Source organism: Paralichthys olivaceus, chromosome 18, assembly GCF_024713975.1.
Source record: "Paralichthys olivaceus isolate ysfri-2021 chromosome 18, ASM2471397v2, whole genome shotgun sequence".
In the NCBI taxonomy this organism is placed as follows: domain Eukaryota; kingdom Metazoa; phylum Chordata; class Actinopteri; order Pleuronectiformes; family Paralichthyidae; genus Paralichthys; species Paralichthys olivaceus.
In genome coordinates, this window is record NC_091110.1 from 20,032,222 (window position 1) to 20,053,265 (window position 21,044).

Sequence of the window (21,044 nt, forward strand, 5' to 3'; positions counted from 1 at the left end):
ATATCCGCCTCTCAACCAAATTAGTCTGCCATGTAAATCAGAGCGGCGCAATTCCAGCGACAACAAATACTCCCGTCAGGGGACGCATTCATTATCACTCGTTTAATTGAACGAGGTGTGTCATAAAACCAGCTCATCATCAGCATAATGATTCACGTCATGAATATGGTGAGCGCTGATGCTTCAACTGAGGCTTCTCTCCTCCTCACAAGAAGAACGTCTCGGTGACGTGGCCTTCTGTCCGCACAAGAGCCTGCGCACAAATGAAAGATTGTGTGTCAGTTGATTATATGCCCATATAAATAATGGCTGAATGAGAAATGATCATTAAATCATCGGTGGCTCTTTGTTAGTGTCCAAATGAGCTGTTTTGCTCCGACCATCTGTTGGTGCCGTCGCCTCAGAGATTCACACGGCTCCACAGTGACTGCTGCCGTTTGGCAGAGCACCAGCTCCCCCGGTCTCCGCAGCACAGGGGAGCGTCGGTGCAAACTGCAGCGCTCGCACCTACGTCCAGGTGAGCGTCTCCTCACCACCACGACCGCACTGTCTTTGAATATTCATGATCCCCAGAGGACGACGGTCCGGTGACCACAGTGAGTCCAAAACCCCCAGCAGGACCAAAGATGGACGACATGACAGCTCACTAAAGTGAAGCCAAAACATTCTGATCACCCCCTGGTGGCTGGCTGCAGTACAGGTCATAAACCTCCTCCATGTTAGCAGATGGGACCAAACAATAAAATCAAAGCAGACGTTAAATAAAAGTTTCTCAAAGATCAAGTGTTTCTGATCAGTTTGGTTTTAATCAGTTAAGATATAGAAATGGGCTGAGACGTCATGATTGACAGCTGATTGTTGTTGTTGGAGAGTGTTTATGGGCGGGACCTAAATACCAGGGCTCCGCTCCACGATCACAGCTGAACAGACTCTGACTGTAAATCATCGTACGACAGCGTTGATATCTGAGGTGTTTGAGTTTCATTCAGGAGGAAGTGGAGACGTGTCCTTATTCATAGTCTGCAGACGGAAAATATAAAACAAGAAATGAGTTGTTATAGTGTGAACAGATAAAGAGACAAAAATAAGGAACAAATAAAACAAATTTAAAAAACATTAAAAACTAATTAGTATGACTCCTGACCTTAGATACTAAATGTATCATCATATATTATGAGTTTATTATTTTAATGTTATGTATAAAACCATGTTTTCTGCAGCACAGACTCAGGAAACTCTGAAGTTTTAACTTTGGTTGAGATGAGGACAAACGGAGGACACCAGTTCCCAGAGTGCTGTCTTCCAGGGACACTGGGATTCCTGTGTGACAGGCTGCAGGAACGAGCGCCGCTCAGGTGTCAGCGACCATCAGGGTATTAGCGGCGACGTGAGACCGCTGTCGAGCTAAAGGTCAGCGGGGAAAAAAAGTTACCTTCAGTCTTACAACCAAAAAAAAGAAAGACGGCAGGCAGCAGCTCTCGTCACGGATTAATCTGGGAATCATTATCATGCGTCGGTATGTGAATAATTCTGAGGCGGAGATACATTTCTGGATTAATTCAGCTCCGAGGGCATCTGCTGCGTTTCCACATGAGAGAGACGGAGGCGGCGGGAAACACAGCATCCACGCATCGCCGGCGAAAAGATTAGAATATATGTGTGCATTTATATTACCTCCTTTAGTGTCAGCTAAATTATTCATGTCATCCAGATCGGTTCTGTGCCGACGTGTTTCCCTGCCGCAGGTTTTTTCCATCAGATTTTAATAAAGAGCTGCTGATGACACTGAGCGTGTTTAGCGGTAGCGTGTTGGTTTACACTGCGACTCATTGTTTTGCAGCGTCAGGAGGTGATGTATATACAGCGTAAAGGTTTTCAATTATGTGAACTAAACATGATGATGTCAGGTCACAGAGCGGAGGGGGCGGAGCACGGGCTGCGGGATCGCACATGTTTATTTGTCAGTACAGGACGCGGTCATGTGTTAAACAGGAAGTGTTGGTCAGATCTGCGGCGTCCTTCAGGCCTCGTCTTCAATGATCAGCTAGCTGAAGACAACAGGAAGTCTCAGATGTGTCGAACTTTAACAAACTCCGTCTCTGGTCAGTTTAATATAAAATTCTTTGAGAAGGATTTTCTCTGAACTTGGTTGTGGAAGTGACGGGATGATGAATTTAAAGTTGTCGGGTCCTGATCTGAAAACATCCACGTGTCTTTATTCTCTTCTAGTCGTTGGTTCAAGTTTTCATGTGACACAAAGCAACGAAACGCTCGTGACGTCTCTGCCGATCGATCCTTTATCTACTGTTTGATCAGTTATTGATTCATCATCATTTTTCTCTCGGGTCTTAAGTCAAATCAAAAACAATCGACGGATTCATGGACGATGACAGAAACTCCGCCCACGTCTTGTTTGAATATCTGAGAATTGTAAATCTGTTTTCAATCGATGTGAAAGTTTCTGTAATTGATCAGTTTTCATTGATGAATGAACAGAAATAGATTTCAGATTCCCATCAGGCTGTTGTGCTCGGTGGCTGCGCTCTTCATTATCTCTGACCTCTCTGTGGTCACGGGGCTGGACATGACCCAGCCTTCACGTCCAATCGCAGGCTGAGCTGCACTTGACGGACGCCTGAGAGGAAACACTCCTCCATCACCCCCACTGGTCCGTCTGCCGCTTCACCTCCGTCTCGTCTTCTCTCCGTCAGCAGACATGTCGCTGCTGTGGCTTCATGTCTTGTACATCTTTGGAAGCCGGCATTAAAACAGGAGGTTAGAGTTCAAACCATGAACAAGGTTTCCTGACTCTGTGATGAAGTTACTCTCCTTTAATTCTGTTCCTTTGTTTATGACTCTAAATTCGTTTTTCAGTAGATTTCAGTTTTGTTTCGTTCTTCAAGTGTTTGAATCTTCAGTTTGTTGTTTTCAAACCTTTGTGACAAAGAGGTTTGATATTTGATATTTTACAGTTTAACAATTAAGTTTATCATAAATAAAAAGAAAACACAATAACATAGAACTTCTACTAAACATTTTACAGGCTGCTACTGATCAGTTAAAGATTTTTATCACCTGACTGATAAATTAATCTCAGCTCTGATTTTAATGTGTTTATATTAAATTCCAGATTCAACAACTTTATTGTAATTTCATCATCATCATCAGCTAAACATTTAAAATAACTAATTAATAATTAATTGTTTAAATTTGTAGTTTTTAACTGTGGAGATTATTATTATATTACATTATTATATATATGCTGTCCTCGAGTGAAACCTTAACTTATATTATCATTTGCTTGATTGAAAATTTAAACTATCTTCAGTGACAAAAGGTTTTAATTCTCAGTTTTGTTCCTGCTCATCAGTTTTAAGAAACCCTTGTTTTACTAAATAAAAGATAAGAAGCTGAAGGAGGACGTTGTTATTTTGAGGCGAGGACAAAACGCTGACTCTGTAAACGTCCTTTACGTTTGTTCCGCTCACGTCTTCACTGCGTTCAGTCGACTTGATGCCTTTGCCCTTTTACTGAATCTCTCCCTCATGCAGATGTTCAATCTGCCGCTGATGAATTTGCAATTATTGATGTCTTCATATAAGCAGTGAACTTCTCCAATCGGCCCGCATGGTAATTGTAAAGGAAGTCATATGCATAAAATTAATTATACGGCGCAATAAGGCCCATAAATCAGGTCACTATCAATTCAGCTGGAAATGTTTCACGCACACGCTCGTCTGCAGAGTTCAAGGTAAAAAAAGGAAGGATTCCCCCTTTTCACCAAATCAGGGAAGTAATCTGTCAGAGAGGACGAGGACGCGTCTGCGAGCGAGTCACGTGACCGTCTGAAAACAGAAATGAGATTTTGTTCCGTCGTTCAGTCCAGAGCTGCGGTGACTCTCCACCTCCGCTCTCTGTGTCGCTGCGTGAAGCTGGACGACGCGGTGTAAAATGTATTTTTACAGTTGCTACTGCAGGCGGGATGAGTCCTGCAGGGGGCGCCGCTGAGCGATGTCCTCAGAGTGGTGGAGGAACTAATTCAGAAGAACAATGACACTCGTTCACTCCATTTATTTTCCGTCAGATAATGATTTGATGTATTTATTTTAATGACGTGGTGTAATTCAGTTCATCCCAGGCTCGGACTGTTCGCTTCAATTAACCGCCGCTCATTTATAACACCCCCCCCCCCACCCCCCCACCCCCCCACAGGCTAAAGAGAAGCTAATTGGCTCCAGATGGAAAATGTTTAATGAGCGTCGCACAATTATTTCCCGAGCTACTGAGATTTGTATTTTGTTAGTGACTTAATTAAACAGCCTCATTTTCAACAGGTCAGACACGCACGCGCACGCGCACACACACACACACACACACACACACACACACACATACACACACACACACACACACACACACATCCGTGTTGTTATTGCAACATAGAAAAATGAAGAACTCTCCATGAAAAACCCATCGACTCATAAATTCATCAGCTGATTTCTGTGACTCTTTTCTTTTTCCTCATCTTCCTCTTGTTTCTTTTCTTCTGTCTCTTGTTGGTCTTCTTCATTTGTCCACCATCATCTTCTTCTGCTTAGTCTTCCTCATCTTCCTCTTCTTTGTCTTCTGTCCTCATTATTATTGTATATTATTAAAGCAGCTGAGCAGCTTCACTGTATGAAGACGTGACTGGTGCTTCTTCAGTCGTTCTCTGACATGAGCGTCTCGTCACATCACAATCTCATGTGTAACAATAATATTAGTCTGTGTGGGTGAATCCGACTCTTGGGTCCATTGATTCTTATCATCTAACACAAACGGAGGTTTACTGTGGCGGCTTCAGCTGGTATTTTAACGAGGTGTCGCTGAACGCACACGTCCAGCTCGTCCTCATATCTGCATGTGACACCAAAATACTCAGAGTGTTTTTATTAAAGACGAACGTGTGGCTGATCAGAGAGGGATGGAGCCAGTGTCTAGAAGTTATGATGCCGTTTGGGTTTGAAATAAACTGAAACATTAAAAAGCAGGAAACAGCAGCAGCTTTATGTATAAAGTCAAACTGAAGAGGTTTGGAATTCTTGTGTTTATCATTCGCAGTAAACGAGTGGGAAATAAAAACAGAAACTTTGGGTGGAGGAGCAGCCGGACACGAATAATTGGACTTCATTAATCTGAAACTGTTGTTAGGAATCATGTTGCTGCTGCACCAGTGAAGAAGAAATGATCAGTATCAGGTTATAACGAGAAGAGTTTGTTATAACGAGACAGTTTCACCACAAACAACTGAGGCTTCAGATCAGCAGCAACAAACATAACTGGAAACATCTTGTAGGCTGACGATAGTTTTTCACATGATAGAAAATAATTAAAGAGGTCGTTTATAACTTTGAAGAGTTTTAATTTTCATTTGAACAGTTCAAACTCAAAACATTCAACATGTTCATCAGCATCGATTTTATTTTCAGTCTCTTTTCCTAAATGTTCATCAGAGGATTCTTTTCCTCTGAGACGTCCAACGTCCGTCTGTGATGAACATGTTCATATGTGACGCTGAGCTGAACCCGGCGTCTTTATTAAACTGCTGCAGAACAAACAGTAGCTCAGTTAAACTGTGTGTGTGTGTGTGTGTGTGTGTGTGGTCACAGACGTGTGATAAAGATCGTCTGAACGTCTCCTCGTTAGAATAACGTCCCTCAGCATCATGTTCACACTCGTTCCAATAAAACAGACACTTTTACACCATGTTTTCATAGTTAGTTTTTATATGACGCAGTAACAGAGCAGTGAATTCATCAGAACCTTTACTACGTCTCCCTGAGCAGCTGCACAGACCACGAGACAACCTGTTCTCACAACACTGAGCTGATGATGGGTAACTTTAACTGGTTAAACCTGGTCCTGGTTCTGTCCTGGTCCTGGTTCTGTCCTGGTCCTGGTTCTGTCCTGGTCCTGGTTCTGTCCTGGTCCTGGTTCTGTCCTGCTGACAGGTCATGTGATGTGTGTCCTCAGGTGTTCTGTAGACAGTCTCAGTGTCAGAGAGGAAGATGGAGGCTGATGGAGGTGAAGATTTTAATTTACTTAATGAACGACGTCAGCGTCGTCTTTGTCTGGAAACAATGGCTGCTGCTCAACCTCCGACCCCCTGACCCCCCCCACACCGTCAGGGACCACCCACCCAGAGGACGAGTCGTCAGCAGGTACACCCACCCAGTCAGGAGTTCACAGGAAGTTCATACAGCTGGGATCTGTGACATCACACGACTCCGCAGTTTCAGTAACGTGTTTGTGTGTGTGTGTACATGTCTTTGTGTGTGTGTGTGTGTGTGTGTACATGTCTTTGTGTGTGTGTGTGTGTGTGTGTACATGTCTTTGTGTGTGTGTGTGTGTGTGTGTATAACAGTAACAGTAGTGAGAGAATCTGCAGCTGAAACATTTGAGAAGAATCAATATATATGTTTTTATTCTGTTCATGTCACTTGAGTTTTTCAGAATCAAATCAGAAACATTCGATATAAAAACAGAAATCCGTTAAATTAAATCATTATGTTTGTATTTGAATTATTATAATAATATTCATCTGCACATTCATTTTCATCACAACACAATTAGTCACATACAGAATAAACTCCATCATTTAGTTGAGTCAGTGAACAAACTCATCAGAAGCACATTTTGAATAAATCAAACAAACTGAATTCAAAGAAAACTGATGATTTTTAATTTTTATTCTTTTGATTCTTTAAACTTTATTGTCAACATCTGTGGAATTTACCTTTGGCTCTTCTCAAACAGCAAAAATACATCCACATTTAAAAACATAGAAAATATACAACATAAAGTACAAGAAGTATAAAAACGTTAACATTAGAAAAACTTAACTTATCCCACTTCAGAGAAATTCACTTGTTTCAGCAGCAGAAAGTCAGAATGAAGAAACCGAGAGAATAAAATAGAACAGGTAGATGATTTATCAGCAAGTTAAAGCAATAAATATATAATATATATATAAATAAGTCGATGACTCCTTTTTAAATCCTGCAACATGTTGTCCGGTGATGTGAATGGAAACACTGAGCTTTTGTTTTGTGAGTGAATGAAGGTTTGATGATGAGACTCTGAGCCAGAGAGGATGAATCATTGTCCCCTGATGACACGAGCATCGTTCTGTTTGTGAGGAGAACAAAAGAAGCAAATAACGTCCAGCGCCAAAATATTTATGGATCAACTCCAGAGAGAGATTAAAAACACCTCCGTCAAACTGGATCAACCCTGCAGCGTTTAAGTAACTCGTCCTCTGTGTGTGTGTGTGTGTGTGTGTGTGTGTGTGTGTGTGTGTGTGTGTGTGTGTTGGGGGGGGGGGGGGGGGGGGGGGGGGGGGCACTGACATCTGCCCTGTTTTTTGGGGACGAGCAGAAAAGACAGAAGCCGTCAGAGTGACAGGTGAAGTTAACCAATGACTGACCAGCTGCTACACGTCCCACATGTAAAAGACTTTAATGATTCAGTGAATTGATAATGAAATAAACCAACAGTTTAATCAGCAGAGTGTTCGTCTCTGTCGCCCCCTGGTGTCTGGCTGCAGTATTGACCCCTCCTCCTCCATGTTAGCAGATGGGACATGGACCAAACAAAAAAAAATCAAAGTAGACGTTAAATTAATGTTTGTAAAGATGTTTCTGTCGTTTCAGCTCGTTCTCATCTCTGAGGTTTCTGATCAGTTCGGTTTAATTAGTTATCGATGATATAAAAACAGAGACGTCATGATTGACAGCTGCGATAGTGTGTATGGGCGGGGCCTTGACGCGACCCCACTCCATGATCACTGCTTAACAGACTCGGAATGCCAACTACGCCATCACCACCAGATGGCAGCGGTCGTATCGGGGAGTCGTCCATCTTTACATCCAGTCACTCATCGTCTGTGAGTCGTTGATCACAGACGACCTGTGGACTCGTCTCTTTAACAACTCGTCCTCTGTTCAACACGTTCACGGTGAATGAGCCGCTCGTCACATCTCGCTCCGCCGCGGGTCACACACAGGTCTCCATGGCTCTAACACTCGTGTCCATAAAGTCATGGGACGATGACATGTGACAGAGACATGATGAAGACACGTTAACCCCTCACACGTCTCATTTTTGATCCACTTCACAGCGTTATCTGTGCTGGTGTGATTCAATCGATTGATAAGAACCTTCAATTGGACAAAGATCTAAAACAAGTTCCTTCACATTCTGAGGATGAGAAACAAATCTGTGACTTTAAATCCGACCTGGTTACTGTCCTCTGTGTCGTGTTCACTCTCACTCACTGCTGTGGTCTGTCTCCACTCACTGCTGTGGTCTGTCTCCACTCACTGCTGTGGTCTGTCTCCACTCACTGCTGTGGTCTGTCTCCACCTTGATATCAGCTCTTGTTTTATGTTTTATAAATGAGGCTCTCTGGACCTGATGCTGTTCTCTAACCTCTGAGTTGTTGTGGTAACACACAAAGAGATTCATTCATTCAGACATCGTTCAGGAAACATGAGGACGAGGGTCAACGTGTGAAGAAAATTGATTGACAGACGTCTGTCTGCTGCGATGAGAAACTTTTCCCAGAGTTCAGTGTGGTGAGATGTGATTATGTGATGCGTTGGTGATTAAATCTGTTTCTCTGAGAAGCAGAGCATCACCGTCTGAGTCCTGAGTCACAGCTTCACGCTGATGTGACGTTAATAACCGGTCACGTCTGTGGAGATGAACCTGTTCACAGACTCTTGCCTGTCCCTCCTCCATGTTGTGCTCGGCGCACGCACCGCGTTTAAAAAAGTGCAGGTGTGCGACCAGTTGTAACCATGCTGCGGAAATGATGTCACTTGTGGTGCAGGCCTCCGTGTGTGAGGACGACAAAGTGAACTGGATGATGCTCGGTGAGAAACTCTGCCTCCTGCAGCTGAAGGCAGGAGAGTGAAGTCACACTGAGTTTTAAAATATACTTCCTGCTTTGATGTGAATGTGTGGAGAGATGTTCAGACGTCTAAAGTAAATACCACAGAGATTCAAGACGCCGCCGTCTCATGTCGACTCAAACAGACGCTGAACGTTTCTGAGCACAAACTCAGAAAACACTCAGGTGTGTGCGTGTGTGCGTGTGTGTGTGTGTGTGTGTCGTAGTGCTATGAGAGTGATGCGTGATGGCGGTGGCGTCTTTGATGAGGCTGACGATGTCCTGCGAGGTCACGACTCAGTCAGAGCGTTTTCAAACGGAGGTCAGTGCTGAAATAATATTTTCCTCCTGTGACATGAGCCCCCCCCTCGAGAAGCAGACATCTGTAACATGGAGTTCCCAAGCTGAGTAAACTGACACACACACACACACACTCACACACACACACACACACACACACACACACACACACACACACACACACTCACACACACTCTCACACACACACACACGGCTGTGTTTGTTCTTGCAGTAACGTGCAGCGCTGACAGTTTATTTGACTCGTATGAACATCCATCATTAAACTTGACATTTAACTTCCTTTAGATCTCGACTGTGAACGAAGAGAAAATGTGGAACGTTAATTTTACAATTTATTTCATGTGCAGCTGAGACACAATCAATTAAGAAAAAATGAAGTCATTTCCTCCGCCTACTCATTCCACAAACGTCTGTCAACAACTGTTCATTTCATCGACTGAACATGTCTTCTTCTAGGTCCTCAGATTAACTTCAGCAGAGTAAATGAGTTTGTTGTTTAACTCTGAAACGATGTGTGAAAAATATATAACATCAGTCAAACTTATATATATGAACCACACACGTGAGCAGAAACACAAGATTCAGTTTCATCTGATGAAAAACATTGACTCTTAAATCTTTGGTGCAGATAAACCAGGTAGGATGAACACAACGTTTTCTAACTTCACTCTGCATCACAGACTCTTTGTAAAAAGTTCTGCGTTCTGCACACAAACAATAACAAGGAGTACTCACAACATACACACACATACACCCTCTTACACAGTAATATCATGTAATACTTCAGTCAGAGTACACAGGATTAAACACACTGAACTCAACAAAACCAGAGTTCAGGAGAAGTTTTATCTGTTTTCTGTTCCATCGTCTTCACACAGTCGAGGGTGAAGTCTTCAGGGGGGGGGGGGGGGGGGGGGCAATACTCTGTTTGATGTGGGAGGTCTCACCCCCCCTCCCCCGCTGAGCTGCTCCCCCAGACGTCTCATTACGCGTGTCATCAAAGAGCCTGGAGCCGACCAATCACAACATTATTGTTACTGTTACATCACAGCCTGAGTCCACAGAGTCCGAGAGTCTGAGAGTTCCTCTGATGAGGAGTCACATGACAACAACGTCCACGAAGACGACGACAACAACAACAACAACAACAACAACAGTAGAAATACACAAGACTATTCCAGATGAAGATTCATGGTCACAACACTAAAACCAAATAATGGGGCTCGCCCCCTGGTGGCTGGCTGCTGTATAGGTCATAAGACCACCTCCTCCATGTTAGCAGACGGGACATTTAAGTACACATTCAGTAAATATTTCTCAAATATAGCCACTGATCGTCTTTGTGTACAGCCACTGATGGTTACTGATTTATACACTTTACTGCAGCTGTTCAGATCCAGATGTGAACATCGTGTTAATATATAAAGTGTGATAAACATTATAAATGTTATTTTACTTTATATCATCGTATATGGAGTTGTAGTCGTCCTGCAGCAGTGTCCTTCATTAAAGCAGCAGAGACAGAGCGCAGATTACCCCCTCGTCCTCTATCCCCCATCATCCCCTGCACCCCCCCCCCCCCTCGTCCTCAGGTCAACGGGTCTCTCATGGCGCTCTTGCTTTTAAGCCATCTCTCTTCCCCGTGGGGAGCGTGAGGGAGATCTATCTGTGTCACCCTCCCCAGGTGATCTCTGGGTAATGTACTGAAGGACGGCGAGTGCAGCCATCAGCTCGGACCTGCACGCCGCAGACTCCACGCCTTCCTTTGGTGGGTAATTACGAGGGGGGGGGGGGCTGCTCTCGCCATGAGGGAGGCAAACCAATTAGAGAGCGTCTCTGCAGTTAAAGGACGTCTCTGTGACAAACCTGGCCACAGGGTCGCATGTTTATTATGTCACGGCTGCACTCAGGGCCGTTATTAGCGATCAGTGTCACAGAGCGGAGGTCGCTGATGGAAACGCTTTCTGTTGTGGTTCCACACGCCGTGATTATTCTGATGGCCGCCTGAGTGCTTCATTATGATCATTGGTCTCCGATCGCACTTTGATTCCCGACCATTACTGATCAGTTTAAAATGGTATTAACAAACAGAGAGTGTGTGTGTGTGTGTGTGTGTGGACTCAAGGTGAAGTCAGAGCAGCTCAAGGTCACCACAGAGAACATGTGGATGGTGACTGCTTTTATTCTCAGTTTTCATTTGGAAGATGAAAACGATCTGTGAGTCCAGTTACACGTTAAAGCTGATTTAGTTATAAATGATGATTTAACAGTTGGTTCTCTCCTGATGCAGTTTGTCTTCAGGTTCACGTACGATGTGGATATCGTCTGTTAGATTCCACGTTTCACTCTGTCGATGCTTCGTCTCGTACGAACACCACGGGTCTGTTTAAGAAACCGCCTCCCGGTGTCTGACCCTGAGCGGAACGTGTTTAAAACATAATTAAGCAGCGGGGGTTTGCAGACTGAACACATGAACTCATCACGGCTGTGAAACCAAAGCGTGATGAAGTGAGACGTTCTTCATTTCTCTGGAGAAACATCAGGATGAGGAGGAAACCAAAACATCCGGACGTTAGATCGTCAGCTGGTCGGAGGTGTATGATGTGACTGTTTTTAAACTGTGGATGTAAAATCATTGAGCTCTGTCAGGGCTCATTACTCGAGGCCGTGCGTGCTGCAGTCTGTCAGCCTGTGTGTTAAACCTGTGCGGACGCCGCTCTCTAACTTCACACTCCATTTGGCTCATTCTCCTGAGCGGCCCACGCTGCAGGTGGAAAGTGACGCCGCGCTTCATTTAGCTCCATTCTCCTTAATGAGGCGGCGTCTGTGGCGGCGAGCGGTGACCGCCACCGAGCCGCGGCAGCTTTTACATCACGACACACTCACCTCACGTCAACCTGCAGCTGATAGAGTATCAATAATATTTATAAATGCTCTGCGTTTATAAAGATCTTTTCGTGATGGCTCCAAGTGCTTTACTGTACAGTTTACACACACACACACACACACACACACAAAGTCGACTTAATGAAGATGGACGACATGGCGGCTTCCTCCTGAGATCCGCTCATTTCTTTTAGTCCACACACGATGTTGAACTTTGGTGCGTTGGTGTAAACGACCAGGAACATTTGTGTATTTGTTTCTGTTGGGAGAGTTCACGGCATCGAACACGATGCATCGGGGGAAAAACTGGGAAAGTTGTCGATCGCCTCCTTGAGTTTATAAAATGTACGTTTATCATAAATATGTCTTCATCTGTAATTTGAGTTGTAACGAGCTGCAGCGCCCTGTGTTTCCTGGACGACAGGAAGTTTCACTCTGATACTTCAGTGGATCCTAAGCTTTTACTAGTAATTGAATACTTTGAGGCTGTCCAGTGTTTCCTGCGAGTCTGAGAGACACCCTGATACCCACAATGCACTGCGAATGGGTGAGATTTACCACAACATGAGTGCTCGTGTGACATCAGTGACTTTGTTTCCACGGTGAAATCCAACCGTCACAGAACCCCCCCGCCCCCCCCTCAGGTGATTAACCGTCCTGAACCCCCCCGTCTGAACCGTGGACAGTTTAAATGTCCTCGCTGTTTGCCTGCTCTCACTGACGCTCTCTGTCTGCGGCGGCGGCGGAGGTGCGAGAAGATTAATTGAGTCCAGGATGCTTTCTGCTCAGCGAGGCTTCCAGGGGCCACAGGGCCGAGAGGAGGCCTGGGCGGGCCAAAGTAAAGAGACCATCTCATTAATATATGATTAATAGCCACCGCCGCCGTGGTGATTAATTAGTGTTTGTGACAGTAAACTTTTAACGGGCCCCTGTGTCGTCCCCTGGAATGCCCATTTATCTTTGTGGTGGCCCCCCCCCCCCCTTCTCTCTCGCCGTCCAGAGAGAATAAGTTTGCATATTCTGGTCTTGTCCGATTTCATTCTGCCGCTGCCTGGAAGGAGCAGCGAGGAATGAGGGCTCTCCGACATGATTGATTGCTTTGCTTTTTTTATTTGCGAGTCGGAATCTGGACAAGTTTTTTTTTTTTTTTGGGTTGCCCCCCCCCCCCCCCTCTGTGAACTCGTTCTTCCTCGAACCAGGAAGCCTGAGCTCGCTCGTACACAAATTTCTTCCAGCTCTGCTTTGAAATTGATTTGAATCGCTGTTGTATGAGCTTGTGTGTTTTTCTCACAGTCCCCCCCCCCCCCCCCCCCCCTCTCCTCACCCCTCCCTCACGCTGAAAACTTCCAGCAAACTTACAAATGACTTTTTAAACAGTTTTTTACGTTTATGTGAAGCAGCAGCTTGTTCCTGGTTATTAAAACTTATATCTACAGACATATGGACATAAACTGTTTCAACTCCTCCAAAATAAAAAGATGTTTTAGTCTAAATTCACAAAGTTTTAGATTTTATTTCTTAGTGATAACGACAAGATAAAAAATATTCATTTAGAACTGACGAGTGTCTAAACACCCAAAAACACCAACAGAACAATTTTTTTGTGACAAGTAAATTAATTTGTTAAAATGTTAAAAAACATGGGAACAACACGCATGTTTCAAATGTTCATGTTTACACGTGTGAACAGCAGAAGATCAGGAGAACTTTTAATCTGTGTTCTTCATGTTAAAGACTGAAAACATTTTACTTAAACATCCAACAATCATTTTCTTTCATAATCAATAAAAACTTTGAAACAAAAAAACATCCGGTCAATTTTAGTAATTGTGCTTTTAAATGATTTAAACTGACGACGAGTCAATTATCAACTTTCTGTCAATCAACTGAAAATGTCAGCTGTGATTGGTCTGTGTGTGTGTGTGTGTGTGTGTGTGTGTGTGTGTGTGTGTGTTTGTGTGTGTGTGTGTGTGCGTGCGTGCGTGGGTGGGTGGGTGTGTGAAGTTGTCATTTACGACAGGGGTCAGGAGGGAGGGGCCCCGGGGCCACGACCAGTTTGTTTGAACAGTTAATGTGTGAAACTGACACTTTAATATTTCTGATGAAGTCATTTCCTCATCACACACACACACACACACACACACACACTGACATATGGACATAAAGAATTATTTTCCGCAGCACAGGGATCATCACAGATGTTTCATGACGCCTTCACAGGCTCCCTCATAATCTGAAACCACAGTTCTCGGCTGCTTCATAAAAACCTAAATGAGCCACTTTGATCGAGCTGCAGCTGCCCACTTTACGAGTGTTTCTGATTTTTCATATCAGCTCAGAATGAAACGGATCAGTGACGTGAATATTAACTCAGATTTAAAGGAGCAGTCTGCTGTTTTCAACAGTTGAAACGATCGGGACACGGAGACGTCACACTGAGGAAAACGATTGATCGATTATCTGCAGATAAAAAACGTGATTTCAATTAAATGTTAGATAAAGAAAACGATGTAAATGAAGCTAAGTCTTATTCCATGTATTTCAAAGTAAAGCTGTCATACGTTATTCATTAATTGTTTTCAGAATTAAATCAAATCATATTTGAAGTATATACTGATTGTATTTCTGAAATGCTTTTACTTTTTTATTAATGGATGAACTGACAGATCTTTGATGTTGTGGATATTACATCATGTTGAGAAAATATACGTGTATCGTGTTAAATACTTATTTAGAGAAAAACATTTCCCCAAACATGAGATTATTTTGAAGACAAATATTTTCACAAAAAAGAATTCTGAAAATATATTTTCAGAATAATATCTAAATACAGTTTAAAGAAAACGGTTAACATTACGTGTTTATTTAATCTGAAAGGAAAACTGATGATTTCCTGTTTCCTGCAGAGGAAACTCGTCCTGAGGTTTGGATTTATTCGTCTCTTCCTCGAGTCCATCGTCTGTTTCTTCCCTCAAAGCGTAGAATTCACGAAGAGAAGAATTAATCAGAATATATGGCTTTTAATATAAAAGCCTGTGGTCCTCCTGCGTGTTATTAAGTTTGTGGAGGCGGGCGGAGCCGCTGGGATCACAGGGTGAGCTCCCCGCCACCTGTACCTCCGCCCGCCTCCACAACACTTATACAATAAAAAGCCTTTTCTGGGAATTTGTTAGAAAGATGCAGAGAGTTTGTGTGTCGAGTGCGGACGCAGGAACTTTTCTTTAGATTATCTTCATTGTTGATAATCTCTTTAACTGCGGGGGTGAGCCGCTACACCTGAACCTCTCCTTCCAGGGCCGCAGCAATCGCTCTATAGCCTCCGGCACTAATCCCATCATGCCTCAGGAGGACTTGGCTTCTCCCCTCTTCCTCTATCTCCTCCTCGTCTTCCTCCTCCTCTGTGATATTAAAGCAAAGCAGATTTAGAGCAGATCCATTTCATTTCAATAACCTGCATCCGCCCTGCGGCCTCAGAGGAGCAGAGGCCACGTCCACAAACTCACTGTGGGCACTTTGGTCCCCGACTGCATGTACGTGCACACCCACAGTGACTGCATGTACGTGCACACCCACAGTGACGACTGCATGTACGTGCACACCCACAGTGACGACTGCATGTACGTGCACACCCACAGTGACGACTGCTCGATGTCGTTAACAGACGGAGACGCTGATTTTCTGTCCTTTGTTTTTAGTGACGTGAAATAAAATGTCTGATTCAAAGAGAAGACGATATTTTAGTTGCTGGTTCAACAGAATCTGAACTTTAGAAGAAACGTCTCCTCGAGTTAATAATATTAAGCCCCTTAACAAATCCAGGTAAGAGCGGAGGCCGACATTTCCTACACGTGCTGGAGCCAGCTGACCAATCAGAGCAGACTGGGCTTCCTCGGGGGAGGGGGGTCTTAAGGAGACAGGAGCTAAACCTAAATGTTTCAGGGCTGATGTTCTAGTTCTGACTCATCTCCTGAAACCTCTGAACTGTGACGTCAGCAGTCGTATCCACAGACTCTGACCTCTTGTGGAACCTGTGAACGATATAAGGCTCGAAATGTCGTCTTATACCTGAACTCCTGCGTCCAGACTCTGGACGTGAACGTTTCGTTTAAAGAAAAACAACGTGGGATATTTTCTCCTTCTGCATCGTAAATAAGAGCCTGTAGAAAATAATGGGGAGTTAATCAGATCAGTGGCACTCTAATTCACTGGCTATTGATCACGGCTGATTCCTAATGGGCTTCTGTGTGTGTGTGTGTGTGTGTGTGTGTGTGTGTGTGTGTGTGTGTGTGTGTGGCATGCAGAGCGATTTAGCGTTAGCTTACAGGAATGGAAACATCACAGATAAGATGGACAGATAATGATTTTTCATTATTTCCATCATTGTGGTTAAAACATTGAAATGAAGTGTAATTAATGTTTGTTCTGTTCACTGGATAAATGATAAAGAATGTTCTCAGTTAACTTCTCCGGCTGCAGATGTTCCTCTGGACATTTGTTTAGTGATTTATTCATTTCAAACACGTGGAACCAACAGAACATGTGATTCTTTCTGCAGACTTGAGTCCAGATTCAGGAGCCACCTCAGATCAGTTTCTAGAGATGATTTAAAAACAGCTCTTTCCTCTTGTCAGACATGTGAACCAGTCCTGTAACCATCGTGACCAGAGCAGTAATGTACAGTGTGTTGTTGTTGTTTACCTGCAGGGGGCGCTGCAGTTGAACCAACCACGGACTCACCTGTACCTGACTCAGGACCCTGCATGACGATATCTGAGGTGAGACCCGGGATAGAAATGACGCTCGTGTCTGATCCGTGTCTGATTCAGGATCAACGTCAGGATCTCATTCATGACTTTTTTTTCGCGTGTAATCTTCCTCATCATCATCATCATCATCATCATCAGAGCAGTCATGTTAAAATGGATCAGGAGCTCTGATTGGTCAGAGTCACTGAGCAGCTTCCTGTTTTTAAATCTTGGAACTTTCATTTTCCTGCGGAGGAAACAACATCACATTTTCTTTAAATGAAAGCGGAGCCAGGCCTGGTTTTAATAATACACTTGACACGGGAGCAGCGCTCTGAATTAAACCTTCCTGCCTGTTGCTTGTTTTTATTAGGAAGTCTGAGATTACATTGTTTTCCCCGTGACATCATATTGTGCCCCGCTTTATTTTTGCATGGGATGAGGTCGCTCGCCACAGTCCATGCAAATCAAAAGCTTTGATTTATGCACCTTTCCCGCGGCGAATGGAACATTAAATTTAATTTTGCTGCTGTGGAGCCGCGCCTGCACCGCGCTCAGACTTGACACGGTGAACCGGGCCTGCCGCCGCCGCCAGCGCCGCACAAGAATTCATTACTTCCTCCACAATATGCGAAAGCAACATTTGAATGAAACATTTGTCTGGTGTCAGAACAGAGCAGCGTCTCCGCACAGATACAGAGGAGCGGGGAGGAGGGAGCGACTGTAACAAAGCAGTGAGTCGTGTAATGGTGGCACATTAAAATGAGGCCTGTTGGATGTGAGCAGCAGAACAATCTGTTTCCGCCTGCGATCGCACATTACCGCTCCGTAATGACGTGGAAAAAATGCCACAAAGCAAAGTAATGAAATGTGTGTTTGAGGAGGCAGCAGGAGGCGCTGTCCTCGATGTGTCCGACACGTTTCATCACATGTGTGGTCGCTCTGCTTCGTCTTTTATTTTTATTATTCATCTGTTTTCTTTTTCCTCTGTTACTCCAGATATTCAGGACACATTTATCTTTTTGTGTTTTCATTTCATAAAAATATGAACTTTATCTCCTGATCGACAGAATAATCATCATTTATGTGATATTTATATTTTTACACGTCAGAGAAGAAATTCATCATCAGTTAAAACAATCAATTAATAAAAACAGTATTTTATAAATATATATTTTACTAAACGTATTTTCCCAGAAGAATAAATAGAAAATATATTTTCTGAAGCTTTTTTTAGGCAGATTTTAATTTTCTTCTTCTCTGAAGCCTCGTCACCATTTTTCATTCTTGTCGAACGTGTGTTTATGTTTTTAAGTTCGAGGTCAAAGGTCAAAGTTCAGACACATTCACAGTTTTCTCTTCTCTCATCTGTGAATCACTTTACTTTCATTTAGTGTGAGAGCAATGCATGATGGTCTATATGACTTGGCTCAGTGACACTGTACACTGCAGTTCACGATGCATTGTGGGAAACTGAGTCCACTGTGTATTAAACAGTTTGACAGACTCGTGTTGACGCTGAATGTTTAGTGAAATGATAATGAAGCTCTGATGTCACCGTGAACACGCCCACACAAATCATCAGCGTACACAGGTACGACGGTACGATTGAATCCTGTGTTTGTGTCTGGAGGCTGAGAGGGGCCACACCGGGGGGGCCAGCGGGGCCCCGGGGAGGGCAGCAGCCTCTTGCATCAGTGTGCAGGACAGATTACAGCCTGGAGGTTGTGGCGGTGAAAGCAGATGAGGTGATTACACGGCTGGCGTGGTGCGCCCGAGTGTGACCTCATGATGAAGGTAAATCCTCCTTGCATGTGTGGCGTGTCCTCAGAGCAGAAGTGCATGTTGGGAACCGGGAGCGGAAAGAGGTTCATGTTCATGATTAAAAAAAAAAAACCCGACTTCAGAGGGGGTGGGGTTTAATCGAATTCAAGGGCGTGGTATTATGTCATTACAAGGGGCGTGGTCAGATACTCACAATCTAACAGAGGCCAAGTTACAGCGTGAAGGATTTAGTGTCAGGAACATGTGAGGAACATGTTAGGAACATGTGAGGAACATGTGAGGAACATGTGAGGAACATGTTAGGAACATGTGAGGAACTTGTGAGGAACACGTCAGATGTGCAGTTCATGTCTCAGAACAGATATTATCTCCGTGTCTCTGCTGTAGGACTCTTTGTCCTCGACTCTGTCAGTAAGTTTGAGTTTGTTTCTGTTTGTTTCTTTGGAGATAAAATCTACTTGGATTTAATTAAATGGAGCCATCGTTTTATATTTTTGGGGAACAACATCCTGGACCTTTCTGTTGTATTATGTAGTGATTGTAATGTTGTTAAACCTCAGTGTTAACGTTCAGCGCCTCCTCTGTGACTCTGCAGTATCACTGTTTCTCTGTCCGTGTCCCCGGGGCCCCCCCCCAGCCAAAGTGAGGAGCCCGTGCCCGGATGCAAATGACTTTCCAAGGTCCTTGTGATTGCTCATTAACTTTCTGTGGGCATAAGTCCTAACTTTATTATTGACTGCACAGAATACACAATCCAGCGACCTCTGCCACCTGCAACTAAATCTCTCCCGTCCGATCCATCGCACTGATTCCTGCAGAAACCACGAGCCAGCAGTTTAGTTAGTCACACACACACACACACACACACACAGTGCAGAACATACAAACCCCCCGTCGTTAGTTTATCCAAAGAGCAGGTCTCTCTTTCTGCTTCCTGTTGCTCTGATGGATTCACGTCTGCATAAAATATTTATTAAAAGCTAAAAGAATTTATCATTTCAAGTCGTCGTCGTCCCCAGGTGAACACAGAGCTTATGCAGATGAGGTCGGAGAATCCACGTATCACAAGCAGCTGACGTTTGTCCTGATACACTGAATCGTTAGCGCGACAGAATCACTTAAGCTGGATCCACTAACATCAGGTTTCCTCTGGTTATTGACCCTCGGGGGCCGAAGTCTGACAAGTGGAGCTGCAGCAAAGTTCATTAATAATGTGAAATAAATCAATCAGCCTGGAAACAGAGGAGACGGCCTGATTCAGATCAGCTGATCAGACCCTGAACTCAGTCACTTCCTGGATCTGAAATCAAACACGTCAGAAAACAAAATGTTCTTCTCTGACCAACGGATAAAATCAAAGACGGAGGATCTTGATAGTTTTCAGATCTCAGAGCTCGGACTGAGGAAGAACTTCATATTCGTGCTCTCTGTGGTGCAGCGGCTTGTTTCTCAGGACATGTGGCTCCTCCAGAGACGCAACATAAACACCCACTCGCCCCAACACCAAGACAAATAAACCTCCAGCGTCTGGAAACCGACCAGAGAGACGTTTGAGATTCCACTCGTTCATCAATCATGTGTCCGTCTGCTCCTTGTTGTTCCGACTCTCAGATGAAGCTCAGGGAAAAGACTGAGAGCTCCAATCAAAAGCTCAGACTCAATGGTTCAGGCTTCATCCACACTGTTACTGCGACGGAGCATTCTGTCTCAGTATCAGTTTGTTTCCATGGATCTCAGTTTGTGTTCGTCCAGATTGAAACGAAGCCTCAGAGTTTTCAAACTTCTCTGTTTTAGTGTCGTGGTGTGGACGTATCGGTAGAACAGCTGATTTCAAAGTAAAGCGTAGTCGAGTGGATGTGGCCTCAGGTCCAACATGAGCTGCTGCTTTCATCTCATTATTAATCAACACACACACACACACACACACACACACACACACACACACAGAAAATGTGACACACTCATTTTTGCGGCCTGTCCGTCTCTGCTGCTCATTTCTTCATCATTCCTCGCTCCATCGATTCCTCTGCTTCATCAAGTGCCCACGCTGCAGCCGGACCTCTCACACCTTGGCAGCGACCAGCGCGCTGACGACGGACAGGAAGTGCAGTGTCAGCTGATCGAGACGTCCTTCAGCAGAGAGAGAGACAGAGAGAGAGAGAGAGAGAAGGTCAGAACTGCTGACAGAGGAGGAAGGAGAAAAAACAGATCACTTCATTTCCCATTTCCACCTGAGGAGGAGATCAAACATCTGTCTGCGTGATGGAGGAGAGGCGGCGCCGCCTTCGATCACATCACGCCGCTACATCAACCAGATTATTGGTAATCAATTCTCTCTGGTTTCAGAGGCTCCAACGTCAAACTGGAAACAAGAA

General features: G+C 44.2%; 1 long non-coding RNA gene across 1 annotated transcript in view; it reads left to right on the forward strand.

Moving 5' to 3' along the window:
- Positions 1 to 6,061: 6,061 nt before the first annotated feature.
- LOC138405403 (uncharacterized) overlaps positions 6,062 to 21,044 on the forward strand; it is a 41,772-nt gene continuing 26,789 nt past the window's right edge. Inside the window, exons 1-2 of the long non-coding RNA XR_011239151.1 lie at positions 6,062 to 6,200; positions 16,844 to 16,914. This is a non-coding gene — a long non-coding RNA (uncharacterized lncRNA). The remainder of the gene's footprint in view (positions 6,201 to 16,843; positions 16,915 to 21,044) is intronic.